Source organism: Chiloscyllium plagiosum, chromosome 22, assembly GCF_004010195.1.
Source record: "Chiloscyllium plagiosum isolate BGI_BamShark_2017 chromosome 22, ASM401019v2, whole genome shotgun sequence".
Taxonomy (NCBI): domain Eukaryota; kingdom Metazoa; phylum Chordata; class Chondrichthyes; order Orectolobiformes; family Hemiscylliidae; genus Chiloscyllium; species Chiloscyllium plagiosum.
In genome coordinates, this window is record NC_057731.1 from 29,013,728 (window position 1) to 29,024,618 (window position 10,891).

At 40.9% G+C, this 10,891-nt stretch overlaps 1 long non-coding RNA gene across 1 annotated transcript; it reads right to left on the minus strand.

Annotated features, from left to right (window-relative positions):
* Nucleotides 1-1,548: 1,548 nt before the first annotated feature.
* On the minus strand, nucleotides 1,549-9,847 carry LOC122560964. The gene is made up of 3 exons (XR_006314865.1): nucleotides 9,763-9,847; nucleotides 7,444-7,590; nucleotides 1,549-2,027 (listed from the first exon to the last, which is right to left on the minus strand). It is a non-coding gene; the product is annotated as an uncharacterized LOC122560964 (long non-coding RNA).
* Between the last annotated feature and the right edge of the window lie 1,044 nt (nucleotides 9,848-10,891).

Below are 10,891 nucleotides of genomic sequence, written 5' to 3' on the forward strand. Positions count from 1 at the left end.
GATCTGGATGACATTAGAGAACCCATCCAGACGGGTTCAAGCACTGGAACTGCATCTTCAGCAGCCCTAGTGTTTGCTCCGGCATGGCATGGTCGAGCAGTATTGTATCCATACTCCCATTAGTCAGGGGATTGTGCAATGGTGTCATTATTCCGACAGATATCCCTTATCCTCCAGTAAACAGCTTGGTAAGACCCCTGGATCTTCAAACATGCAAGATACATGAGAGTGCTCCAGAATATAGGGGTTGCCAGGGGAGTGGGCACACACCTTCAGGAAGAGGTAACAGTAATAAAAGTTCATCTGGCCATTAATCAAAGGAACTCCTACCTTTGGATGAATTCCATAGCTTTGTGATTGAGCTCTGTCAGTTCCATGTGTGTGTAGTCATTGGCACAACATATATAGAGGAACCCAGCTAGCTACTGAATCCTGCCGCCCAGATTGCAGCATTGACCTAGTCTTTGAAAAATGAAATAAACCAGTGTGATCCTGTACAGATAGCATCAGTCACCACCCTGATGTATTCTTGGGGCATGACGGAGAGATCCCTCACAGGTCACCCATCATTCCCTGGAAGCAGCCAGTCACAGAGAAGTTCAAAGTGGCTGTGACCATTACAGCCTCCCCTGGAGAGGACAGCCTCCCACTCCTGCAGGCTTCAGGTCCCACTGCAGCATCTAGCATTGATCCATCACCATATCCCAGAACATATGGAGCCTGCATTGATATGGTCGTCCTTGCTCATCCACAGGCAAGGGAATCTGGCATAAAACTCTGGTCTTCCTTTAGCTCTAGATGAAGTTATAATGTGCAAACTGGTATGGCATAGCAAGGCAAATCAAGACCAGGGATGTAGGTAAGTGCAAAGTGAGTAAGTTCCATGATGGCAAAGGAGCAGGAACTGAGCATACACAAAGTGACCTTGCAGCAGCCTTTTCATGCTAGCTCCTGGTGTGCTCCATAATGTAACTCCACGTTTCCTGAGTGGTCTGCAATTGGATTAGAGAGGTACCACAAGGCATTGTTGAGGAGTGTGTGTAGTCGGTGTCCATGGAGCATGCCCTGAGATGCTGTTTGGTGCTGAGCAATATGGAGGCTCCAGATAGCCAATGGTGAGCAGATGTTGCCAGTAAGCCGCTCCGAACTCCACATTGAGAATGTGTGACGTCTAACTTGTTTGGCGCATTTGATAAGATGGAAGGTGATTAATAATAAGGTATGTTACCCCATTATAAGACATTTAGCAAACAATAATCCCCCTTAATTGGCAGCCCATCTCTCCCTATCAAGAAACTTAGTTCACCACTCAACAGATGCATAAAAGGTGCAACAAATTGCTCCTGATGTCAGTTTGGGCTTGTTAGACTTCTCACCTGATTTTATCACAACTCGCACCATAAACCACAGGGTTCTGACCATTGTAAGACTCCACAGACCACCAACAAAAATGACACAACAGTAGTCTTATTTATTGTAAATATGGCCAATATTTGTGCAACTGACATGAAGAAGCTGCTATGATATTGCCTGAATTACTAACCTGATAAAAAAAGTTTGCATATACTGACATTATCTTCTTAAATCTACTAGTTCCCCACTGATTTTCTGTATTGGATTAATTTCTGTGGCAGGTGCTTTCTGGCAAGGAATGGCATTTGTAAAATGTTAGCCAACAGTTTGCGAGTATGCATGCTAAATGTTTCAGTTTAATTGAATGCAAGTTCACACATGACAAAATCACCCTTTCCCAGTTGTTCTCCATACTAGAAGCATGGAAGGTTGTGAAATCAACCTTTAGAATTTAGACTTAATCATTCCCACATCCAGAGACACATGAGGCAGACAGAACACTTCATTCTCTCCCAATGATCGCGCGTCACCCCTCCATCTGGTAAACAGCTGGAAATCTCCACCGAGAATCTGGCATCAGTTCATCTTGAGTTGCCTTTATCTGTTTGCAGTTGGACCCAGTGTACAACCTGATGGGTAGGCTGTGAAGATAGAAACTGGATGGCGTGGTCACCCTTAGATAAAATATAATAAAATTGTTTTTCACATTTTTCACAAAGTTGATTGCACTTGCTGACATTTCTGAATTTACTATGGCCACTGCATGAGGTATGTGCGCTGACTCACGATGTATACTGTACCTGGGCTTGTGCCCTTTCATGTTCCGAAAGGCCAACAGTACTATAAGTTTTGTTGTTGTTGCCATGCTACGGCTGGAGGAGCAGATCCACCCAAAATGGGGATGGAGAGGTTGTGAATTAGACATCCTTTATTGAAACCCTGCCACTGGCCATGATCTCCTCTGCAGGGATTCTCAGAGAGAGAAGAATGATTCTCATATTTGAGTGGAGGGCTGAAGAAATGAATGCTTGTGACAATCACTGTATAAATCAATTATGACAATATCATAACTGTATTGCTGAATTGACAATTTGCATCACTTCTTTGGAGGTTGGCATTGTAACTATTTGAAAGTCCATCCGTTAGTTCATTTATCCATCTATCTATTTATCCATCCATCCACAAGTTTCCATTAGTTTTCTTCACACTAATATTGATCATCATCCATGCCTACTACTAATTAAAACAATCAATTAATAAAACTACTTGCTGCAGATTTTTGGAATCGGTAGCTATAGCCAAGTATCTCTCATTGAAATGGGCTGAGAACAAACAATGTATCAGTGAAGAGCATACCAAGATAAGGCCACTGCTAATAGAACAAAACCCCTCGGATAAGTAAAAGTTGGAGGGTTGCAGTAAACAGGCTAGGTCAGGAAGAGATACACTAAAGGCTGCAGATGGAGAGTGGAAGATGGAGGTCTAGACATAGGAGATTGGGAAAGGGGTCATAGTTTGGGAAAGGTGATCATAGGATAAGGGACTTGAAAATAGGAGGTCAGGAGGTAGAATGGGAGGCAAGCATTGGGAGATCAGAGGTGACTATGCTAGTGAAATGGACTCAGAGATTGGGTTGGGATGTCAGCACATGCGTGGTGGGAGAAGCTTGGGAGAACGCTTTTGAGGCCAGGAACGGGAAGTAGAGGCTGGGTGGTGGGCAAAATTAGACTTTTGGATGGAGGAAACAGCAGCAATTTGGTTAAGGGATAGAGTGCAGTAACCCACAGTTATTAAGTGTGGAATGGTATTTGCTCACTGCACAACAAAGTCGTTTCCGAGAAACCTCTCTCTTTATGGCAAGTGGTGATAGGGTTTTAATGAGAGCAAGCAAACCTTACACTGGGGCACCAAACTAGTGAATGGCTCTTTATGTCTGGATGGAAAGAAATTAAGGTTTGATTAGGCATAGGCACTGCCTGACGTTATCTTTCCCTTTGTCATTATGTTGGGCAGCATGCCTGTGGCTGAAAATGCAAACACATTTCCTGTTCGTCTTCCTACAGACTTAGAAAGCTGACTCTATGACTGTGACTTTATGGTGAAAAACATTGTGCAGCAAATTTATAGGTCAGAGTGGTCTATCTGTTGAGCGAGCAAAACCAGTAAGCAATTCAGATTGCTTTTCTCACACTTTTATGGGGTAACCAATAGTGACACAACACTACAAACCAGCCTGCACAAACAACTCTATTGCCGTGCAGAACTCAAATGTGACTTGCAAGCAATGAACTGAGTTTGCAACAAATGTATTTAACTTGACCATGATGGTATCAGAATGCTTAAGCATAGTCCAGAATAGACAGTTATCACCATCCAAATAGAGTCTTAAATTCACTTTTCATGCACCAGCCTTAATATTTTACTGGGTTTTTAATTTGGAACCAGTAGGCAAATACAAGTTCATGCCATTACATGTCTTTCTATGCCTAGCCTTTTGCTGTTGAAGAAGGGAAGTCTGTGGGGAGAAATGGAGTATGCCTCACATCAATATCTAGGTTTTTAGATTTCAATGTATATGCACAGATGCTGAAGTTTCTGTCTGATTTATTCCATAACAACAGTGAGTGATGCTCTCTTTTAAAACTTAGTTGTACACACAGTCAGTTTTCTTAGTTTATGATCCTCTTAAATTTCTTTTATTTGGTTGAACACACACAGTGTTTATCATTGACAAGGGAGTCAAAGAATATGGAGGTAGACATAAGCAGATTATACATCTTATCAAATGATGGAGCTGATTTGAGGAGGAAAATAGCTTACATCAGCTCGTGATTCATGCCTTGTGATACAATGTGGTTACACACGTGTGCAACTTAGCAAGAACATTGACGTTTTGTGCAAATTGCTAAATCATAATTATCAACACAAAATCCAGACCAACCTTTTAAACATTTTATGTTATGGGTAACATGTTTTGTAAAATATAACATTGAAAGAGATTTAGACAATTGAAGGATGTCACATTCCAGTATTTCTCCCCAACTTCCTCTAACTTGTTCTCAGCAAAGGCACCAGGACCTTTATCCTTTATAGTTCTCAGCTTTATCCAACATAAATTTATTTCAGAAAAGATGTTTCTTTCATATATATCTTTTATGTCCAATTACAATGCTTTAAATGTCCAACAACTAAGGTTTCCTTTCTCAAACAATGTCATGTATTCAGGTTAAAAACTTGGGCTATGACATTTTTCTGTGAATGGACCTGAAAGTGAGGCTTGACCCTGCTGGTATTGGTTAGCCACGTGGGATTGCAATCACCTGAGGGGGAATCTTATGAGGCTGGGATCCTGAAACGGAAAGCATGATTAGAGGGTTCAAAGCTCAGATTGTCCAGCAGTCCCACTGGACAGTGTGTGTGCTACCAAGGAATGCAGGATACAACAAGGATTCATTGAAATGAAACTTCTTCACAATTTAAAAATACAAACACCCAGCTGTGGCTGTCAGGCCACAATTATGAAAGAGGAAACCCCTTTTACAGGAAAATTTGTGGCCATCCCAGCCACTATGTGATGAGGGTACTGAAACAAGACCCAATGGCCCTCCTGTCTGCAGGTACTAGGCTGGGTGCCACGCACAACTGAACAGCCAAGAAGCTGTCCAACATTGTAAAGACCCACTGGTATCAGCCATTTGGCTGCAGTTGTTCCTTCAATTGACCGATATGGACATTGTGCAAGTAGGTGCTGTTGTGCTGATCCCACCTCTGCCAGTATCCCAAAAGCTGGGAAATCTTTGAAATCAGGCATGTTACTTTTGAATTTTACTCATGACTTGTTTCCAATTCTATCTGATGATATTCTATCTGATGATATTCTATCTGATGATACTGGTCTCAAAACAGACTGACTTTAATCATTCATTTGCAAGGTTCACCTCCTGTTCAGTAAGCTGTGACTCCATGTTAATCACTTGGATTGTTGGTATTATTTTTCTTGATTCTCTTCCTTGCATCTGGAGACATATGACACAGATATAAAGCACATATTTACACCTGTTTCTATAGCTAGTGCTTTTCCTGGATCAGGTCTCTCATTGGTCACCAGATACTGTGGTCTGACTTATACCAGAAACCACACAAAAAGTGTGGCGCTGGTCAGGCAGCATCGGAGGGGTAGGAGAGTCGTTGTTTTAAGCATAAGCTCTTCATCAGGTGGGTGGCCGAAGGGGGATGACAGATAAATGGGAAGGGGATTGGATTGGTGATTTGGAAGATAGACAGGTAGGACAGTTCAAGAGAGTGGTGCTGAGTTGGAGGGTTGGATCTGGGATAAGGTGGGGAGGGGAGGGGAAATGAGGAATCTGGTGAAATTGACATTTCGACCACATGGAATCACTGTGCTATCTGTGCGTCCTCCTTCCCACATATCCACTTCACCCTCCGCTATCTTCATCTACCTATCGCATTTCTATCTATCTTCTCCCCAGCCCCACTCCGACACCACTTATCTCACACCTCCCTTGGGCCCCTCCCATATTCCTGATGAAGAGTTCATACTCAAAACATCGATTCTCCTGCTTCTCGGATGCTGCCTGACCTGCGCCACACTTTTGACCTTGGTTATAGTGTGTCTACACCAAATATTTAATTGCTAAATGCTTTCAGCATGATACACAACAGTTTATTATCATATTTAAATTAACAAAATTGGGAATTTTTAATATATCATTCTGTTCAGAAATCAAGGTTTGATGAATTACTGTGCAGGAATATTAACTGAGGAAGATCTTATGGGATATTGGATCATGTTCCTGCCTCTAAACCAGAGGTCAACACTCATTCCAGGACTTGTTGACCAGGGAAGGAATGTTCCTAAAATGGCCAACCAGATTATGAACCTGTCAATCCTTCCAATGTGCCTGAGGCAGGTAGGAGAGATTCCTGTCCTGATATGTTTAATGTAGAGTTATGGCCTTGAGTTTTAGGACAGAGCCCCTGAACAATGTGAGTATGAGAAAGTGAAATGTGATATCAAAGAAGGCCCTTCTTCAATATGAGACCAAAAAGTTGCATTTTCCAACTAAGTGCTGAATGTTGAGATGAGTATTCTTACTAGTGAGCAGTCTGAGACCCATTATAATGGGTCACGGTTCAGTATTATTACTAAATCTGCTTAATTAATGTGCAGTCTTCCATTCTAATATACGCTGTACAGAAATTGGATGCAGAGAATTCCCAACATAAAAATCATGATTTCCAGGCAACTTTTTCAGACATGGGTCTTAGACATCCAGCATCAACATCTCAGGGCAAGCTCCATGAGCAACAATGTCACACACCTCATGTCCACAGATATTGGCATCTGTCAGATACCAGCCTCTTCCCATAATCAGAGCACATCTCCAGTCCATTCACAGTATGTTCCTGCACTCCAATGTTGCACTTTGTAGTGCACTGGAACCACTCATTTAATATGCTTCAAGGACAGTTGTACAGGGGGGTCAGACACAATGCATGGACTGGACCAGGCCACACCTCAGGGTAGCTCACCCCCTCTCTCAGCACTCACTCGCTTTGTGCCAAAGTTTTGATGCACACAACCGCCATACCTTGCCTTGCCTTGATATCAATCAGAAGCTGGTCACTTCTTATCTCGGACTGAACAACTAATTCATTCAAGGGGTTGGGCCTAGGTCAGTCCTGGGGTCCATTCATTAAAAGTGGTGTTAACATGATTGGGTTAAAAGGGGCTACTGCTGCAGGACTGAGGCTGTGGAACTTTATTGTTGAGATTGGAGTCAGAATGTAGGGATGCAGAGGGACTGCAATAGTGATGGGGGGGCAACTCAATTTTTAAGAGTGAGAAATGATAGAGCATGGAAGACAAAGGGTTCATGCAGGCGGGTGGCATTATCAGCTGCAAGCAGGAGTCTGCCTTCATCGGAGAGGCATTAGTCTACTAGATCTGGCATCTGTTCCTGATCTGACTGGGTAAAGTGAGCAGATGAAGATGGATTGCCTGGGGACTTGGGGAAATACAAAACTAGTGCGGTTGACAGGAAGGGCCATTAAGCCGTGGATACTTACATTTGGGGGTCACCAAGGTGGAGAGGAAGAGCCTGAGACTCTGAAGAGCGACTGCTGTTTCCTCCCATCCGTTGTAAACAACAAGTGCACAATGGAGATGATCATGGCTGGCACCACAACTGGAGTTGGTGGGGTAAGTGTTTCATTCTGAGGGAGAGGAATGCAGTTTCAAGCAAAGTGAGACCATTTCAAAAGTCAACAGCATTACACAGACACAAATACACTGAAGCTGACACCCTGCTGTATGCACTGCATGCTGCATGAACCTTAGGCATTAATGTACTGTGTGCAGTCCAAATCCTTCCCCAAAGTCTCTTGACCACATCATGCAACATAACACATCAATCTCAGAAATGGCTGTTATGCACTAGCAATGTTTTGCTTACTGGAGCGATTGATCCTACTCACCAAAGTAGCAATAATCACCTGTTATTTACCAATAACTTGCACAAGATGCAGGACCTGCTCATGTCACACCTTGGGCTATCGAGCATTGTGCAGTGATAAGGATGGTTAGACTGTGCACCTTCAATATTGTAGTTCCACATGCAAACCACCCTTTGTGTAAAAAAATTGCTCTTCATGTCATTTTTAAATCTCTCTCCTCTCACCTTAAAAATGTGTCACTTGGTCTTGAAATTCCCCATCCTAGGGAAAAGACAACTACCATTAACTATATCTATACATCTTATTATTTTATAAACTTTTATCAGGTCGCTCTCAACCTTCTATGCTCCAGTGAGAAACATCCCAACCAATTCAGCCTTTCTTTATAACTCAAACCTACCATAGCAGACAACATCCTGGTAAATCTCTTCTGAACCCCCTCCAGCTTGATGGTATTTCTCCTATAACTGGGTGACCAGAACTGAACATAATATTTCAGATGGTTTCTGGACAATGTTCCTCTTCAATATCCTGTACAACCTCAACATGACTTCCCAACTCTTGTACTCAAAAGAATGAGCAATGAAATTAACACTATTTTAACCACCCTGTCTGTATGTGACACAAACTTCAAAGAATTCTGTACCCACATTCCTAGGTCCCTTTGCTCCACAACACTACCCAGGCCCTATCATTAATTGGGTAAGCCCTACCCTTGTTTGTTGTACCAAATGCAATACCAAGCTTTTAACCAATTTGAATTCCATCCACCATTTTTCAGCACAATGACCCATTTGGTGAAGATCTCCTGGTGTTCATGTAAGTGACTCTGATCTCCAGCATCTGCAGTCCTTACTTTATATAATAACCAAAGGTTAAGAAGAGAAGGAAGTCTCATTATTTGCAGATAAAGGGACCAACACTTCACTCAAGCAGATTGAACTCTTATTTTATGAACAAAATAGGGCAAGAAGTAAATTTAAATTTATGTCTTTTTTCAATAAAACTTGAGTTACAAGGGTGAATATGTTGAAGAACTGACCAATGAGACTCACATTTGTAAGCTTATAAGGATCACTATGTATAACATCAGAAAATTAATAAATATTGAAAAGTTATAAAGGATAGTGAAATTGGCGCTTTTGTCCAAACCCAGAACTGAATAATGGACACCTCGATGATCTACAGAGAGGGAGATTGGCTAATTGAATTGTACATCAGCAAGGAATTATGAGCCAATGGGATTGAAAAATCCATGATATTTAGAAAAGAGAAAAAAAATTCAATACAAATAATAGACTGTTCAGTAATTATTAAAACAGACCAGTTGCTTCTTATTTCCACATATTCTGCAAGTAAACGTGTATCATCTAAAATAAAATGAAGGAATATCTTTGAGCCAATGGAATAAGGGAACTGGTGATGGTTGTATCTGTGAAGATATTTAAATTGGTTGCGTAAATATCATGATCAAATAATCAATAGAAGCTGAGTTTTATCGAGTATGGCTAATTGGAAAAGCTCTTACTAAAAGTATAGATTTGGATTCAGTCAAAATATAGCTATCTTTTAGAATATAATACAAACTATCTGCCAGAAATGGTCCATGCCTGAAAATGCTGGATTGGAAAAGACCAGTTGAGCCCCTGTATCTTGGAAGTGAACATCAAGGGGCTTAACTCCTACTCAATCCCTACCCAACAGACTGCCAAGTAACATTTGTGGGAAATGCAAGAGCAAAAAAACAAATAGCAAAAATAATTCCCAAAACCAACTCAAAGAGAAAAAAACAAATGGGGAAATTCCAATCCATGCAGCCAATTAAAATATTTTCCAGGAAAGCAGCATGATGGAGAGATATTGCCCAATACTAGATATTTTGGACATTCAATTCAGTCTTACAACAAAATGGCTGATAACATTTCCACTCACCTTCATATAAAGAGGAGTTTCTTTGAAAAGATGGTTGGTCACAAAATAAATAAACTTCCTGTGAAGAACCTACTCATTTCTATGGGCGTCTGAGTTATGTGGCATGATGCCATTAAGTGGTTTACTTTTCAGTAAGACACCACTTCCTGCTGTGTATTCTGCACATGACTGTGTTAGAATTGTATTGACAGTTCAGTTTCAGTTATCGTTTGGTATTTCACTTGGAACGTTATTATTAAAAAAAAATTCCATCTTTGAAATGAAGCATTTTTGTCATTTTTGGTTCATGTTACTTTCATATTATTATTTGAATAAACAGTTGACCGTTAAGAAAATGACAAAGGGACAAACACATTCTCAAGTTTCAGTCTGATTTATCAATCTAGAGAAAGTTCATTGTGTCAACTCTGTTACAGTCAGCTAATGTCTGAGTACCCCACACTCTTGTACTGAAGTGAGCTTCCATTTTAAAACCTGGTCTTTAGAGTCACACAGTACAGAAGAGGCTCTTTGGCCCATCAAGTCTATATTGCCAAAAATATACTGCTACCTTCACGAGTTTGACTTTCCTGCTCTAGTCCCGTAGCCTTGAATGTGATGACATTTATCTCATTCGTTAAATCAAAAATCTAACCAAGATAGTGGAAACATTTTTGTTATGCATGTCTCAAATCTCACAACATATTTGGATTTTCGCAGCTGCAAAGTAAAGGTAATGTTCATGATCAGAAGTAAAGAGATTGTGAAATTATCCTTGGATGAAACACTTTCTTAACTGCAAATCCATATATAAAGGAACAAAGGGCCACTGGACAAATATGAAACAATTTGAAATCTAAATAAATAGATGTCTATGCTGACCTGAATGGAAAGCATCAGTGATGCTGAACTTTAATGTAGGAATCTACTCATATCGTTAAACCTTTGAACTGCATCTTAACAGTTGTAGCATTAGTAAAAAATGAGGCAAATCAGCTGACAATGTAGCTTCATCTAGAAACTTGGTAACAGAAGATACCCATCCACTCCTCAAAACAATTGCATTTTTCAATTAGATCTTGGTTGATCTGTATCCTGTGTTCACTTGTTTGCTTTGCTTTTGCAATTGTTTTGTATTCATTCATAGGAT